Below are 18074 nucleotides of genomic sequence, written 5' to 3'. Positions count from 1 at the left end.
GATTCAGAGCCTGATACAAACCGTTTTTGAGGCCTTCTCCCCTAAGCTAAAATGAAACTGTATCCAGAGGGAAAGAAAAACATTCTGAAGCCACTGTGGAAAGATTTGCTAAAACATTCCAAAGAAGCACAGCTCTAAGTCTGGGACATAGGAATCTTTTGATTCCCATCTTAGTTGAAGATCTTCCCCCTGATATAAAGAAGCAAGATGAGGATAATATAGTTGGGTGGCTGGGTCAGCGTCTTGATCTCATTTAGGTTGCAACCCAATTTTTTGAGGAATTAAAAACAATGGTACTTGTCTTACAAATCGAGTCTTTACAAGAACAGAAATGAGGCTCTGGAAACAATTCAGAGCCCATCTATGCTTTTAACCAATTCTAAAACCTCTCCTATTCTAACCAAAGTGGCATTCAAAGTGGCTCCCAAGTCATAATGAGGGTCTTTCTGATGGCCAGGCTTCGTCATTGCAGGCCCGCAGAGACCCCCAGCATGGCACAACTCTCTGTTAAATGAGATCAGTGCAAGTTTGGTTGCCATTGAACAAAAGAAATTGATGAGAGATGACCACAATAAAGTAATTGCAAATTTAAGACACAGACTTACTAAATCAAGATTATTCTATGTTAAAAAAATAGTCGACAATAGTGAATTGAAAGAAAAGGAAAACTATTTTTAAAGAAGGAATTTGTATTAGAGAATAGCGATTTTCTATAATCTAGGCTTTTCTTTAAATGAAAATCCCTTCTGATTCTGCAGCAAAGTTAGGACAGGGAAAGGCAGTGTAATACCTCTTTATTGGTTTAAAAGTGTTTTGCTGAGTATTTACACTTAATATTTTTTAAGTTTTCATTTAACGTTGCAGAAATTGTACTGGGCTGCGTTGGGAGGTCCTGGTTCTGTGTGACTGCAGGGTAACCACGTCCCCTCTCTGGGTCTCCCATTCCTCCTGCGTTGGGGCTGGTGAAGGTGATTTGTAAGGTTGTCCCCAAGTCTGGATTTCAGTCATCAAAGTAGCTCAAGGCTGGGCAAGATGAGTCAATTCACTTAACAATACTGGGGTCCTCATTAAGCGCTAGACCTGGTGCTGGGCATGGGAATGCAAACGTGGAGCTTCAGGCCAGGGCATTTCCAGCTGCACTGGATTATACCCCCACATTGCCTCTTACTAGCTAGGGATTCGCAGTCCTGTTGTTTCTCTTCTGTGCCTCATTTTCCTTATAGTATTATTGTGCTAATAACATAAATGAGTACATGTCAGGGGATTTCTGTAGTGCCTGGCAGAGTGTGAACGTTCAAATGATATTGACTTTTATTACAATTATTATCGGTGGAAGAGGCAGACGATCCAGTAATCACTAAAAGAAATATAATGTTTCAAGTGTGTTACATGCTCCGAGAGCATATATCAGGAGGATTTCTTTGGCCTTGGAAGTGGTGCTTAAGGGTAAGATCTGAAGGTTGATAAGTTCACTAATTGAAGGGGAACGGAATAGAGTCAGGGGAAACATATGTGTAAACCTCGTATGGTGAGAAGAAGCATAGATTTCTGGCAACTTAAAGTAGGCCAGGGTGAAGGAGAACAAGAAGGAGGGAGAGAGGGAAGGTTGGAGGTGGGTAGGGACCAGGCCGCGCTGGGCTCTGTCTGAGCCGAAGATTTGGAAAAACTGGTTTTGCATGAGCCTCCTGGAGGTCAGAGTTCCCGGTTAGACCCAGTTAGGTTCTGACACCCTGAAGTGTTGTCCCACAGGGATTGGCTTTCTACAGATTGGAACCCAGCGGGAACCAGCTTCTGAGAGACACTGGGAAATTGCATGTGTTGAGTTGTGGCATTATCTGGGCCATCATGCACTTGGGTCATGCTTTAGGGACCAAAGTCCCAACCTGTGGTCTGATCATTTTAATGTCCTCTTCAGGTTGTCTTATGAATAGGGTTGAAAGACCATACTGAATTCTTCCCTGTCTACAGGAAGACAAAGCTTCATGAGTCTTCATCTTTAGGGATCACAGTCACCATTTGAGAATCGGATGGAACCTGTGGCTTTTCTGTCTTGAGAGATTCATTCACACACTTAATTCCAAATTTAAGTGCATTTTTAAGTTGGATTAATGGGTCTTCCAGAAACATAACCACGGTCCCAGGTTAAATATCCTTCCTGTGTGAGGTAATGCCTAGAGTAATGGATTCTCTCTCAGCACCTCCACCCTACAATCCCTCACTCCTGGATTCTCTCCCAGCACCTCCACCCCGTGACCCCTCACTCCCGTCTAACCCCTCCTTTCCTTTTCTATTGCCATTGCCTCAGTTTGGACCATTATTACTTTTCCCCTAGACTAGTATAATTTCCTCTGAATCTGTCTCTCTGCATTTGGCTTATTACCCCTGCAACCAATTCTCCACATCGTTTATGGAAAGAAATTTTATCAGGGGTGAGGGCGGGTTGAGAAAAAATAAATTGTAAATATTTATTTTCAGAATAAAGTAAATCAGATTTATTATAGATATTTCAAAAATACATACAAAATTAAAACAAAATCCATAGTCTCAGTACCCAGAGGCAATCAATGGTATATTTTTTTCTAGCATTTTTCTATGGAAAATTTCTTTTCTATAGTCGTAACCAAACTGTATCTATCTTTTACATTCAAATGCTTTACTTACTTAGCACTTATTTTTCCTTTAGCCCAAATGCATATATGTATGAAAAATACCCAGGAGCAGAGACAATATAATAATGAACCTCTCCTCACAAGTACTCATACCTAGCTTAAAAAATTATTAGCTTTGTATCAGTGAACATTTGATGTGTAACAAACAGCCTCAGATTTAGAGCTTAAAACAGTAACTATTGATTTAGTTCATAATTCTCTGGAGGAGTGATTCAGGCTGGGCTCACCTGTGTGGTTTTTTTGCTAGTCTTGGCTGGCCTCGGTCATGCGCCTGTGTTTTGCTGCCACTTAGCTAGATGGCTCTGCTTCTGGGATTGTCTGGCTGACATGTGGGACCATAAGAGGAACTGGGTCCATGTATCTCATCATCCAGCAGCTTGTCCCTGGGCATCTTCATATCATGATGGAAGGTTTCCAGGCACAGCAAGAGGCAAGTGCCAATGCATAAGTACTTCTCAAGCGTCTGGCTGCATCTCATTTACTAATATTTAATTGCCAAAGCGAGTCACAAGGTCACTTCACACTCAAGGAGTGGAGAAATAGACTCTACTTCTTGACAAGAGGATCTGCAGCCTCATATTGTAAGGGCACGGGTATAGGCAGAAGAATTTTTGGCCATTTTTATAACCCACCACAAATATGTTGGTAATATTAACATTAGTACATTATCATTTTTTGATGGTATTGGTAACTTGTCATGAATATAATTTAGATGGCTGAGTAATGTGTCACCCAGTGGATATCCTGAACCTTGCATGACCATTCTTCTATTGTTGGGTAGAGAGGTCGTTACCATTTTTCTGCCTTTATGAATAATGCTACAATGCATGCTTTGTGCATAAAGCTTTTTCTGGTTTTAGGATTATTTCCTCAGAGTAGTCACAAAAGTGATATTACTGTGTCAAACATTTTAGAGCTCTTAGTACACTTTGCCAAATTGCTTTCAAAAAGGATTGTATCAATTTACACTCCCACCAGTGTGTGTGAGAGTACCCCACAGGGATCCTTCTAAAATGCAAATCTGATTATCTCATGCCCAGTTTAAAAGTGATCTCTGCTGCCTTCACAATAAAGACTAAACTTTGTAAGGCAAAACTATGTCTGCTACATGACTTTTGAATAACTATTTTAGCTTGATAAGACCTCGTATCCATGGGTCATAGAATCTAGTGAGGAAACAAGGCTGGGTAGGCTCAGAACCGAGAGAAATGAACCTGTTACGCTCATGCTGTCCTTGAATGCAGGTATCATTATTATAGAAGATGAAACTGAGGGTCAAAGAGTTCAGTATTTAAAGTGGAAACCTATTCATAGATTTCTACTTATGACATTATCTATTTTAGCATCATAGAATCTTTGCAAAGGAATACACATACACAAGTTTTAAGTATATATTTAATCAATGTAAATAAATTATAACATGTTTGTTTTGTTGGTTAGAATTCTTTGATTCTTGAAAACTAAAGATTGTGAGATTTGGAATGAGACAATCTGAGTTTGAATTCAGATTCTGTCATTTGCTGAAATTTTAACAAAAGTTAACACTCTAAGCCTCAGTTTTGTTATCGGTAAAATGTAGACAATAATGCTTATGTTTTAGGGGTTTAGTAATGACTCAATATCTATATCAAATGTCTAGCGGAACCATTCAATACTAGCTATTATTATTGCTTGAGATGAATATGGAAGTAGAAGAGAAACATAAATGTAACCAAGATGAAGCAGCTTTGATAATCTAGGACTGTAAATGACTTTTAACACCCATTACCATAGGTTGGAACCTGGTTCAGTCTATGAGCTGGAAGTTTTGCCTTTTTTGAGGTTTCCTTTTTCTCTTTATTCTTGAGAAACCCCAGATTCGTGAATCTTTGGTTCTCCTTGGTGCTCATTTCTATCTCCTGCCTGAAAAGGGAGAACAGAAAGCAACCAGGGTGTGTTCCTAGAGGTAGAGTTCCTCAACCAGTGATCTCCAGGCTGCCCTGTCTGTGCCCTGGATGCCTCCAGCACCGCATGGCTAGTGGAAGAGGACAGCTGTTGATGAAAGCTGGGCTAGAGCCTGTGGAGTGTCTGACGAAGCTCTCCGTGGGCCCCAGGAAACCCAGGATTGCCTTATTTCAGTGCAAATATGTGTCTATGATTCTCTCAAGCCAAACTGGTCTTCTGATGCTCTCTGTCTTCATTAGGGATGTTTTAGTGTGGCACTGTCTAACAGAAACATAGTGAGAGCCACATATAATTTAATTTAAATTTTCTAGCAGACACATTTAAAAAGCATATGAAGAGATAGATGAAATTAATTTCAATAATATACATTACTTAATCCAATTTCTCAAAGCTATTATTTTAATATGTAACCTATGTAAAATTAATAAAATAATTTACATGATTTTTTTCATAAGAAGTCCTTGATATCTGGTGTATATTTTATGCTTACAGAACATCTCAAATTAGACTAGCCACATTTTAAGTGCTCAGTAGCCACTATATAGCTTGCTATATAGGATAGCACAGTTCTAGAACAAAACTACCTGAGATCCAAATGGTATAACTCTCCAGGAGTATAGGTTGGATACCCATATGCAACTATTTTTTCCCAAAAACTCTGGCTTCAGCTTGGCTGGGTCTGCGAGCAGTTCAATTTACTACATGTTGTGCCTATTATTATTCTCTTTAACTTCGCGTTGTGTCTGGTTTACCCATTCAGACTTTATTTCCCTTTCAGTGAATTTCCTGTCAGAGGGGGAAGAGTGTCTTATATTTTCCTACCTTGCCACCATCCTAATCTATCAGAAAAAAAATGTTTTTCATTCTTGACCATCAGTATGTAGAGGACAAGAGAATCGAATTTTATTTTTTTCTCCCATGGTTTTGCTGCTCCTGTGTGGACTTACAGATGTGAACGATGTTTGAGAATCTGTAACACGTGCAAAAGCATATGATGAGGAATGGCTATCTCTTGACAATGGTCAGCAGTGTCCGAGCCTTAGGCAATGATCCAGCTGAACTGTTCTGCTGACATTCATGGAAGTGATGCTAGATTAAGTATAAAGGAATGATATGGAGGCACAGAGAGCGAATGGTTCGGACCTGGTAGAGACTTCCTGGAGGAGGCAGGCACTGGGAAGAATTCCTAATCAGCGACAATAGCGTTATCAAGGTCCTACTTTGTGCAAGGGCTTCACATGCTTTGTTTCCTAAGATTGACATTATTATCCTTGTTTTATAGATGAAATAGTGATACTCAGAGAGGTTAAATAACTTAGTTAAGGCCACAAGAAAGAACTCAGGTCTGAGTTCTCCAAAGACCTTACCCATTCCATTATCTCACTGCTGGCCTTGGATAATTGCTGGCTGAGGTTTGGCTCCAGGGACCAGCTGGAGCATACCTGAGGAGACTTAGCCAGAGAGGGAGAGGTCTTTGTAGCAAATATTTGTAATTTCTTATGAAGGATATGGTCGTAGTGCATTGATGTTCCAGTCACTATTGCTATGAAACAAATGGCCCCTGAAGAGCATAAAACAACCCCTTATTATGCTCATGATTCTATGGGTCAGGAATCATGAGCTCCATGATGTATGAGGCCTTAGTTGGAAGGCTCGAAGACAGGGGGCTGGAAAGATCTGAAGACTCACTTATTGGCAGGTCTGCTGGTTGAGGTTGGCTGTCAACGAGGTACCTCAGACCTCTCCAGGTGGCCTCTCCCTGTCGTCTCTCCACGTGGACTGGTTTTGGCTATCTCACAGCATGGTGTCTGGGTTCTAAAGGCTAGAACCAGCCAAGGGTCATATTGCTTATCATCGCTTTGTTCCAGGTGTCAGTGTACCATGCACTTCATGAATTTTATTTAACAAACTGGTAACAAGGTCTTGTCAGTATCAAGGGTAGGTGAAATAGACTCTGCCTCTTGATGGGAAGCTGCAAGGTTCCAGAAGGGCAAGTGAGACCAGAAACACTGGTGTGGCCATTTTTAGAGAATGCAGTCTGCCCACGGTCATTATCCATGTTGTTGACCCACTGATGGAGGAGGAAGGAAAGGTGGATAGGTATCTGGGAATGAAATATTTTACTGAAATGCCAAGGCCTATAATAAGTGTTGAAATCCAAAGGGGGAATTAAGAAAATGATGGAAAAGCAAATAAGTTCAGTGCAAATGGGGAGTATTCGAAAAGGCTTTCTCCAGCCTAAGACCCATTCACTTAGTTTACCCACTTGACTTATGCCCTTCCTTGCAGCCTTAGCTGCCTCCACTGGCCAGAGCTCTGTGTAACCTTCTGTCGCCCAGTTTCATACAGGGCCAGGACACCCAGCCTTGGGCCCACCCTGTTTTCTTCATGGCTTACCCCAAAGCCTCCTTTTACTAGAGATTTGAAATTTCATTAAATCAGGGCTTGAACTGAGAAATAACGACTGCCTTTATATGCACTGGCTCTTTACTGGCAAGCTATTAGAGGGAAGATAAGGTTCTATAACACTGCAGGAATAAAGCCCAGAAAATTATGCGAAAAGCTCTACCATCCAGGATAAATGTTATAGGAGGCATTAACCTTCCATAAAAATCCCTTTGCTAGGCAGGAATTTAAATGACAGTCACTGTGAGAAGAGATATTTAGCTTCAGAAACATATTATACTGCCACCTTCTCTTAGAATAGCTAGTTCTTTGGTTATCAGCAGCCGAGTATTGTTCATCTTTTTCCTGGGAGTGCTCAGTAGGATAGCAAATACGTAAATGTGGTGTTCTGGGTACACCCCCATATAGCACCATATACTTCCCAAGAATTTGTATATATGTGCTCTGCTTTTATTGAGACAAATCGAATAACAAATTGATATCCAAAGAAAGCTGAAACAAACCCTTATGATAGCCTCCAAATTACTTGTCTTGAGAGAAAAATAGTTTTTCTTCCTAAGGAATGAGCATGATTCTGCAGTGACGGTGTTCGCCAGAAATAACAGTAATTACCCTTTCTTTTTACATAAATTTGGCTCTTCCAGCAAGGAAGCCAACAAAACCACAGGGCAAAGACTATCTAGATAAATTTATGCCTGTTCCACATACATGGTTGTATGTGTTGGGGAAAATCTTAGATGGTAGTATAAAAATAATAATTCTGCTTTAAATACTCCATCTCTCTGTCTCAACATTGAAAGCATTTGTGACAGGATGAGAAGCAGGCCCCTTTCCTACCTTCTTAGAGTTGCAGCTAAAGCTCCAGACAGCTGCTGCCTCCTGCTTTCCAGTTCGATGTGGGAAAAATGCCGAATTTCCCAATGAGCTAAGTAGATGCAATTTGTAATACCTACTCTCTTGAGTTCCACTATGTCCTCCCAAGTGGTTCCTCCCCAGGAGCCCACAGATGGGGCATTTTTTCCCCCCTGTTGACTGAGCAGCTTTGAAAATATTGTTTGGAGGACCCAGGATTGAAACTTATCATAACAGGTTGTTGAGAAATCCACAGTTGCCCCCCAGTTCATTTAATCAAGTTGGCATACTTATGAGGCAATAACTTTAAGAATTTTAAGACTTTCTCTAGACTAAATCACAATAAAACCAAACTGAGATTGATATTGTCAGTCGGAAACAACTACAAAAAAAAATGAAAGGAAAATAGGTTTTCTAAAAGGCTTTATAGCTTTCCTAATGATAAAATAATGATGCACCCTACTAATTTGTATTAGAAAATACTTATTTGCAATATTGAAAAGCTTTAAAGTGGACTGTTTAAAAAAATCTTCAGAGGACTGTATCTGATTCCAAATGAGGTCTGTTATTTTAGAAAGAGTGAAACTAACATGTATCGAGGGCCAGTCTGCGCCAGGCACTGTACTCTTTAAATCTCTTCGATCACTGGATAATGAAAGTACTATTATCCCATTTTAACACATAGGAAAACCAAGGCCTAGAGAGGTCGACCGACTTGCTTAGACTTTGATTACTAGGGCTAAACCAGAGCTTGTTAATCATCACTTCAGGATGGTTCTAGGTCTTTGCTTTTCGGGAAGGGCCCTGCTTGGGCTGGGGAGGATGGACAGCAGTGGCGGAGCCGGGGCCTGCGCTCCGATGCTGTTCGGCTAATAATTTCCTGGCTCTGCAGGCCAGAGACTTTTTTGTCGATTCCCTTTAGTCTTTTTCCTCTGCTCCTCTCTAAGAGGCAAGGACATTTTAATAGGGAAACGCTTGTGCGGGAATGTTAAGCTTTAATCAGAAACATGGCGAAAACATGATGTGACACTTGCTAACATAGTCTCTTTCCAATCTGCGATGCCTAGATCGTGAGCCATTCACAGCCGACCCGGACCCCAAGCACGTGTCCAGAGGCCTCCAGAGCCTGATCAGGCCTCCCAGTGGTCGGTGAGGGGCGGGCATTCCAGTGCTGCCGGTTTACCTGCCTTACTGCGGTGATTGGGCCCGAAAGGGGCAGGGTGCTTGCTTCGTTCTAGGACTTTAGAATTTCTCTAAATTCTAATATGGCCAGCCAGTTTCGTAAGTGACAAACCTAGGTAAAATATCTGATTCTTCCTTCCAGTTAAATAGAATCCATTGACAGATACTCTCAGTTCTATTCCTAAACTGATCACAAATCCATGTCTTTCTTTCTGCTGTCACTAATATCCCTGGAGCCCAGGGCACATGGTCTCTAGCCGGACCCCTTCTGTGGTTTTTAGGTGTGTTCCTTCCTTCCGTGCTTGCTCACCTGTCATCATCATACAGAGCAACCAGAAGCATCTTCTAAGAAATTAAGATAAAATGTGTCTCTTCTCTGCTTGGAATTGTCTGCAGATTTCCTATTACACCTAAAACAAATTTTGAATTTCTTACCTTGGCTTGTAAGGCCTGGTACCATCTGACCCTGGCCTTCCCCTCTCGTCTCATGTCCTACACTCTCTAAGCTCCACCTCCCCTATAGACTTTCGATATTGCTAGAAAAGAGGAAGCTCTCTCCTGATTCTTGCTCTTTTTCTCTCCTTAGACTATTTTTCTCCTGGCTTGTCATATGGCTGGAGACTTGCCCTTCAAGTCTTGGTTTAGAGGCCAGGTACTCTGTGAGAACTTCTTGCACCACCTTATGTAAAGAAGCCCCCTCCACTGTGTTATTTGCCATCACAGCGCCTTGCTTGCTTCTTTCATGGTGCTTGTCACAAACTGTAGTTGTTTGGTGTTTGCTTACTTGTTTATCCATCGCTGGCCTTCACCCTGCTCAGAGTGCAAGCCATACATGAGCAGGAACCCTATCTGTCCACATGCTTTGCTGTCACCTTAGTGCCCGGCACATGGTAAGCACTCAGCAAACCTTTGATTCAAAAATGAATCCATATGTGGATGTTTCTTCTGTTCTTAAAACCCAGCCCAAATCACAAAGTCTATTTAGTAATCCATCATCTTTTCAGTGTCATATTGGGCAAAAGTTTTGGAGTTGGCGTTAGGAACGCTGGTTTGGACTCCTATCTCAGCCATTAAATTTGCTGTACATTCCCTCTGATTGTTTCCTATTTCCCTACTACTGTCCCCCTGAAGTAATCTTAATAGAAACAACTTGGTTTTAACTAAGTCATTATGTTGAGATGCGGCTGCAATTTACTGAGGTGAACCCAGTATTTCCCCTCCATTTGGAGACTCTTGGGTGCTGTTAAAGGAGTGTGTCAGGGAACGATGTCTGGGGACAGGGATCCCTCCAGACAGCACTGTGCAAGAGAGGCAGATGGGTTTTATTGCTGGCAGCCACTGTGATGATGGGAGAAACCCATTAGCCTTTTGCAACACCTCAGCCTGGCTGAGCAAGCACAGAGGAAGCAGTACTTAATAGTACACATTGTCTGTGGCTCCTTATCCTCATCACTCCAGGAGCACAGTTCCTCACCTGGAATCCTCACCTGCAAAGGTGACTGGACACCTGAGAAAGCAAGTTCCTGCATGTGGGCTGGTCTGGACAGGGCGGCAGGGCCCCGTTGCCTGCAGGTCCTGTGCCTCCTGCTCTTGAGAACCTGCTTCCTCCTGCAGTGTTTATCTGGGGACGGGAGAAGAGAGCAAAGCAGGTGCTATTTGCTGTGCCAAGTGCTCTGCATCGATTGCTTCACCAAAGACGATGAGGCAGGTACATTTTTCAAACGATCTCCATTTTCCAGATGGAGAAGCTGGACTATATAGAGAAATTAAGTGACTTGCTTGAAGTCCCAGTGTTAGGAAGTGGCAAAGTGCTAGAGCGCTCATTTTTTTGACAGTTACTCAACTCATCTGTCAGTTTCTGGTGTCACAGAGAATCCTGAGCTCTGCAGATGAGCCATTCTGAGGGACTGTTTGAAAACCCAATGGGGAGGATCGAGTGTGCTGGGGTTCGTTTCGGCAAACAAATTTCTAGCAACCAAGCTCTGTAATGTAAAAAATGAAATTAGGCAAAGTGCATTTGACATCAACATAGAACAAATAAATGACTATGGAGAAGAATCCTCTGTTTAATAGGAAAAATAAATAAAAACATTGGGTTTTAAAAAAGTATATTTTTCTTCACATTTTTATTGGCATCATGGCTTTTGGGTGTTTTAAGAAAGCTAACATTTTCCCAAGCCAGCAAATCGACCTTCTAGAAGGTTATCTGGGGCCTGAGAAAAGAGAGATTCAGCACTGTTTGTGGAATGGCTATGTTGGGCCAGGCCCTACTCATCAATGGAAATAAAAAGATGAAGGAGATATAGCCCCAGCCCTTGTAGAGGTCAGGCTGAGGCCAGAGGTTAAGGTCAGACAAGTTAATGGACACTTTGATACACCATGATTCAAGCTACGATGGAACTGGGAACAGGAGTCTGTGGGAACAGGAGAGGGAGAGTCTCCTAGAGGAGGTGAATTTGGAGATGAGGCTTGAAGAATAAGCCAGCAAAAGTTGGAGAGTCTTGTCCGAGCCACACTGCAGAACCATAGGACATGCAGAGTATCTGAGGCAGTAGGGCCAGAGGCTGTAGAGATCGATTATAACCTGACTATGGAGGGCCTTACGCATTAGACCTTGGAGCTCAGAAGTTATCCTGTAGTGACTGTTTTAGAAAGATCCCTCTGGGGAGTCGTTTGAGAATGTACTGGAAGAACAAACTAGAGGAAAGTTGTTCTAATAGTCCAGGTGAGACCGAAGCAGCTTTGAACTGGGGCAGTAGCAGTGTAGGAAGGAAGAGGAGGACAGACTCAACAATGTAAGGAATTCTGTTTGCAGAATCTTTCTGTTAAGATAGCATAATGAAAGGACCTGGCACAGAGTAGACACTGTGTGAATGGAAGTGGAATATACAGACAGCTTGTATTACAGATATAGTTAGAAATTTACATATAGATGCACACTCACATATACCAGCTATATAATTTTTATGATAAATACATATACCTGGAAATTTTAAGTTAAAATATTTACTTTCATTACAGAAAGTGAATGCAAATTATGGCAATTTTGAAGCATCGAATGCTCTGTATGTTAAGATGACAAGTTGTTCTTTCCAAATATTTTTATTTGGTTACAAAGTTTCCTTGATTTCTACTTGATTGCTTATTATTTTTTTGTACTATTACAGATTTCGTATTTGATTTTAGAGTGGAATTTGCTGTTCCATATCATTAGATAAATTCTCAGGGATATAATTTACTTCACTCCTCAGAGAACAGAAGGAATTTGTAGTTTTAAAGCATGCACCTGTCTTCCAGGGAGTTAGAAAAACACAAAACACCTATTGAAATGTTTTTCTGCTAATAAAGACAGATTTCTTTTTGGGGGTATGCTCACAGTGACAATGGGTTGTACTTTAAGGCTATGGCTACTTACCCTTCAGAGCTAGAGAGCCCATGGCCGCCTGCTCACCCAATCTAAATTGGATCCCCTACTCAGTTCCCCTCATGACACCCTCTTCTCATCCTTCACAGTGTTTTTCACAATTGTGAATTATATATTTGTGGTAGATTAAATATGGCTACAGATTCTTTTCTTACTTCTTCTACCAGGAAGAATTGGGATTTGTGTGTCCTCCCATTAAATCTGGGTAGGCTCTGTGACTGCTGGACCAATAGAATGTGGCAGAAATTGTGATTTGAGGGTTTCCAGGCTCAGACCTTAATAAACTGGTAGCTTCTGCTTCCTGTCTTCTGGAGTACTTTCTGGGTGCCCCGAGCCACTAAGCAAGAAACCTGATTACTCTGATGCTGCCATGTCAGAGTCCCTGAGAGACACTTGGTCATCTGTCCTAGCTGAGCCCAGTCTTCCAGCTGCCCCTGCCAAGACATATAACATGTTACTGCACTGCTTTGGACTCTCCATTTTGTATCATATCTGCCCGTTGAATACTGTCATGTAACCTCCACTAACACCATGTAGAACTGCTTAACTAAATTCTGCCTGAATTCCTGACCCTCAGTATTATGAGGTGTAATGCAGTGTTTGATGTCTTAAGCCATTACGGTTTGGAGTAGTTTGTTTTGCAGTAACAGACAACTGGATCAGTGCTCGTTAATGTTTACTTATTAATATCTATTTTTTCCCTTAGATTGTAAACATCATAAAGATAACAGGGACTATGCCTGGTTTGTTCACACTGTGTACTCAAACATTTAGCCCAGAATGAATGAAAGTTTCCTGACTGAAGTTGAACAGAGAGCAGAATTAGCTCAAAACTTAGGTGTGGATACTCTACTCAGACTCTTGAATTATTTGTGTACTCCATTCTTTAACCTTTGGCTTTACGTCAACATGCATCTGCATTCTGAAATTAAAACTCTTCTTGCTTGCATGCCATGCATTTTGAGGCTAAGGATTCCATTTGTCTTAAGTTAAATATATATATATATATATATATATATATATATATATATATATATATTTTTTTTTTTTTTCAGAACCCATCACATGCCCAGTTTTTTCATAGATGTGGTAGCAAAAGCATGAGCATCATCTGGGTCTGAAATGAATTAAGAAGCAGTAACCATCCATCCATCCATCCATCCATCCATCTATTCATCCTATGCATCTAGGATAAATTGGCTGTGATGCAAAACTTGAAAAATAATCTATGAGTTTATAGCATTTGATACCTTACTTTACTCAGAGAAACGGATATGTTTGTCATAGGAAGGATGGCTTCTTTAACTTGCTTTGATAGCCAGGGTACTGATTTCTTAGTATCTATACATTGCAACTATTAGTAAGGATTTTGTTAAAAAGTAGAATGCTGACACTTGATGCTTTGTCTTTTCAATACAAAATTTTATATCTGTGGCAGCAATTCTAATTATATTTTAATAATTATTGTGATTTCACCTTCTACACCACAACATATGATAAACGTTCAGTGTTTCTTGAAGCATCTTTATTAATTTCTCTAAGAATCTTTTCCATCACTATCTCTTCCAAGGGGCCAAGATGATGTGAGTGCTGAGGTGGTTTTAATAATAATATTTTGTTTTCTTCAGAGCAGTTTTTTATAGTGAATGAAAAATGCTGTCAGGATGTTTTAGCAGGCTTTGTTTTAAATGGGCTATCCTATCCGAATGTGCATCATTAATACTACCCTTTGGCTGGGAGGTGGGTGTATACCAAAGAAATGGGATGATGGTCTGGATGTTTACTTTCTCACATTTGGGCTATTTTTCATTAGGTAGACCAGACACCTAAGAGCCCTCTTGTGTCATCTATATATATTTATTTTTCCTGATGGGGATTTTAAGGAATTTAATGGTGCTATAGTCAGAGATAATGCAAAAAGTAGTACCTAATAATAATTTATTAATGTGATTAGTACTATGGAAGACTCAGGGAGCAATTCCATTTAGGGGGTCCATGGGGTATAGGTGTGTAAGTGGGTAGGGGAATGGGTGCTCCTGTTGTTAGTGATCATGTTAAAAGCTGTGTTGTACCAAGGGAATCTTAAAGTTTCTTCATGATTGCAAGTAATTAAGAAAAGTTGGTTACAGATGACAACACAACTCAGACAATCTTAAAAGCTAAAATTTATTGACAGACATTAGTGAAAAGTCTAGGTCTTCAGACATGGTTGAATTCAGGTTCTCAAATAATGTTACTCTGTTGGAGTCATTCTAAAGAAGACTTTTTAGAACTAGTGGCAAGGGTGGCCTTGAGCAGTTCAAGGCTTTTGTAGTAGTCCTTGCAATGTATAATCTCAGAGAACACAGAGTAGATTCTTTTCTAAAAGCTCTAGCAAAAATCCTAGGGCTGATTCTCCTTGGCCTTTTTTAGGTCATACAGTTATCCTTGAACCCAATAACTGTGGCCAGAAAAGGTTGTGTTCTAATTATCCAGGGTTGGGCCATGTGCTTATCCCTGGAACTGGGAAACAATGTCAACCCCAGGCAAGTCACACTGACTGGAAATGGTGGCCAGGTGGCTTCTCAGAGGTCAGTCTCAAGACATACTCCATTATTGTTGTTTTTTAGTCTTATGGGATCCTAGGAGTAAAGAGTGAGATGCTTCTTGAACTGAGATTCAGGTAGGAGACCTGAATCTAGAAGCATTCTATCATTCACTCACTAAATGATTGTGGGTTAGTCGCTTTCTCTCACAGAGTCTCAAATTCCTTGTCTGTAAGGTGAGGAGTTTGGACCAGGTGATTCTGATGATCCCATCCAGCTCAGAGATTCTACAGTTTTCTTTACCTTAGCTGGAAAGGTTATTGTGAACATCCAGAGAGAAGTGTGATAAGGTGCTACACAAACACGGGGGGGTTTCTGATTCTGATGTCGATGGTGACGTTGATGGAACAGCTTAGTCTGCTGCTCTCAGAGACCCTGCTTCACAGTTCTTCTCCTTGTTCACCCCTCCCACCTCCCCAAGCTCAGCAGTGATGAGAGAGACTCCAGCTATTGTCAGATCACTGGGATAAATGGGAAGCTTGGCCCATTGCCTGAAAATGAGCTTGGCTTGAAAGTTCCTTGGCCAAGAAATGGAAAGAAAAAACCTGCTGGGGTAGCCAAGGGGAAAGAGAAGAGTGAGTGACCTCTTTAGAAAGAACTGCTGCCCTGGAAATCTGACTAATGGCTGGAGAGGTACGTGATGATAACTCACAGCGGCCACTTGGATTTAATTATAGCAACATTTGCAGACAATAAGTGGGTCTTGAGTGAAGTCGGCCTGATGATATGGCAGTGACAAAAGCTAATCCGGATTTCTGGCCAAAAGGATGGATGAGAGATGACTTGGGAATCTTTCCTCTAGAACACACACACACACACTCACTCACACACACACACACACACACATACATGAGTGTGCATATATGTGTAGAGGGAGAAGTGGACTTGGAGTTTGGAAACCTAGGTCACTTCTGGAGTTTCCCATTGAGTCTCATTTCCATCATTTATAAAACAAGGTGCTTTGTTCTTCAAAATTAGTAATTTTGAGACTAGAAGTTTGCTAAGGTACTGTTTTTTCACTCTATGCTTTTTATTTTTAAGTTCTATGTCTTACATATGATAGAAAAAAGAAAACTCCTGATTTTGGGGTACTCAATAGAAAGGATTCATTAGAGTTGTAGAAAATTTAAGAATTTTCAATAATAAGCCGTCGGTAGGATTCTAGCAGAAAAAAATATGGTCTGAACAGCAGTTAAACATTTTCCCAACTGTCTGCTGTTTATTAAGTGTCTACTATATGACAGAACTGTGCTTTGTGCTTTACATATAATACAACACTGTAGAGTAGGTTTTACTAAACCTGTTTAAAGGTTAAACTATTGAAGGTCAGACAGGTTAAGTAACTTGCTCAAAAAAAAAAAAAAAGATTCTGCCTTAATAAACCTCTTGTTTCAAGACTGCAGAAAACAAAGCTCTTCATTTGGCAAGTGATGAAAATTAGGTCCAGTAAATAAGTGGAAATCCAGGTTTTCTAATTCTGAGCCCAGTAAGAAACCTTATAAGGGAACTGAGATTCAGGTCTGAGTCCAAGGGATGTTTTCTTAGGGCCATATTATACCTTTGTACTGTTTCTGTCTCCTGCCTCTCATCTCTGAGTCTTGTTAAATGCAGGGAGCTTTAGAGTTTCTGGTCCTAGGAACAATCCTTTAGCAGTAGGTTTCTGCTTTATATCTGTGGTGTCTCAAATCCAAGCTGTGTGAATTGTGAAGGGAGAGCTAGTCTGTAGTACACAGAAGTATGGAAGGGTCTGGAGAATGGGAACGTCAGAGGGCGCTGGAGGTTGTGTTTAGCCCCTTGCATTTGGCTAGGATTGGAAGTATATTGGTTGATGATTGTGATTGCTTTTCATCTCCTTCAAGTACACTGCATTTTCCATCAGAATAAGTTTCTTGGATTTGCTCTTACCCATAATGGAGTCATGGATTCCAAGAGGATGGTCCTAAAAAGATTCCAATTATATTTCTTATCTATGTAGTATTCAGAGCTCTCAAATGATTATTTTCCTTTGGCAGAATTATTATTTTCCCGGCTCATGAATGTCCTCAGCCACTGTCAGTTGACTTGCTGCTTATTAACTTTCCCCAAATATAGTGATTTTAAAAAACAAACATGTTTAGATTATGATTCTGTGGATCAGCAGCCAGAGCAAGGCTGAGCTGAGTGATTCTTTTGTTCTTGGATGGCCTCAGTCTTGCATTAACTTTCAGTTTGCTAGGTAGTTCTGCTTTTGGGAGGTTAGCTGGTTGTTGGCTGGGGAGATGGAGGCAACTGGGGCACATGTCTTCCATCACCCAGCAGGATAACCTGAACCTTTCACTCAAAGGCTAAATGGGGTTCTAAGAGAGGGGAACTTCTTAAGTTCTCTTGAGTCTTAGACGTTTCATAAAATTACTTCTGCTACATTCTATATACTCAAACAAGTCACAAGATCCACGATTCAAGGGGCAGTGAAATAGAATCCACCTTTTGGCAAGATTTGCAGCAAAGTCACATTGCAAAGGAGCATTCACATAGCTAAGAAAACCACTGTGCCAGTTTTTGTGGATAGACTACCACAGCCATTCCTCAATTGGCATTGAGAAGCCGAATGAGGACCACATAAATTGTCACAGTTGCTATGGAATTATTGCACCCTGCAATAAGAAAACAGGGCATTCTCTTCAGCGAATAAATGGAGCTTCGATTGCAGATTTTTGTTCTTTCTCATTTCAGAAGGAATTAGGGGTGGCTTTTAGAGTTACATGTAAGTAGCTAGGCGAAAGAGAAAATCGAAGATATAGGGAAAATCACAGTAGAAAATGATGAAGCCAGGAGCATAGTTAGTATAAGAAAGCATGCTCAGAAGTCCTATACAGTTGCTCGAGGTTGCATGTTTGGATCTGGGCTTCTGGTAAATGAAGTACAGAGAATATGATCAGTTGTGTGATCAGTAGTGCCCGTAAGAAAGAAGGAAGCTAGAGTCTGATGCTGGGTATAGCTTAGGGAGGGAGCTTTTCTTTGTGCCTTATGGAA

The 18074-nt window shown here is 40.9% G+C and overlaps 1 long non-coding RNA gene across 1 annotated transcript in view; it reads left to right on the top strand.

Moving 5' to 3' along the window:
• Positions 1-18074, top strand: part of LOC118615047 — a 204969-nt gene that overhangs the window by 1455 nt on the left and 185440 nt on the right. The gene's annotated exons all lie outside the window — the stretch shown is intronic.

The sequence above is a fragment of the Rousettus aegyptiacus genome, unplaced genomic scaffold (assembly GCF_014176215.1).
Source record: "Rousettus aegyptiacus isolate mRouAeg1 unplaced genomic scaffold, mRouAeg1.p scaffold_m13_p_3, whole genome shotgun sequence".
Taxonomy (NCBI): Eukaryota; Metazoa; Chordata; class Mammalia; order Chiroptera; family Pteropodidae; genus Rousettus; species Rousettus aegyptiacus.
Note: the sequence above shows the minus strand (reverse complement) of the source record. Positions and strands in the feature narration are given on the sequence as shown.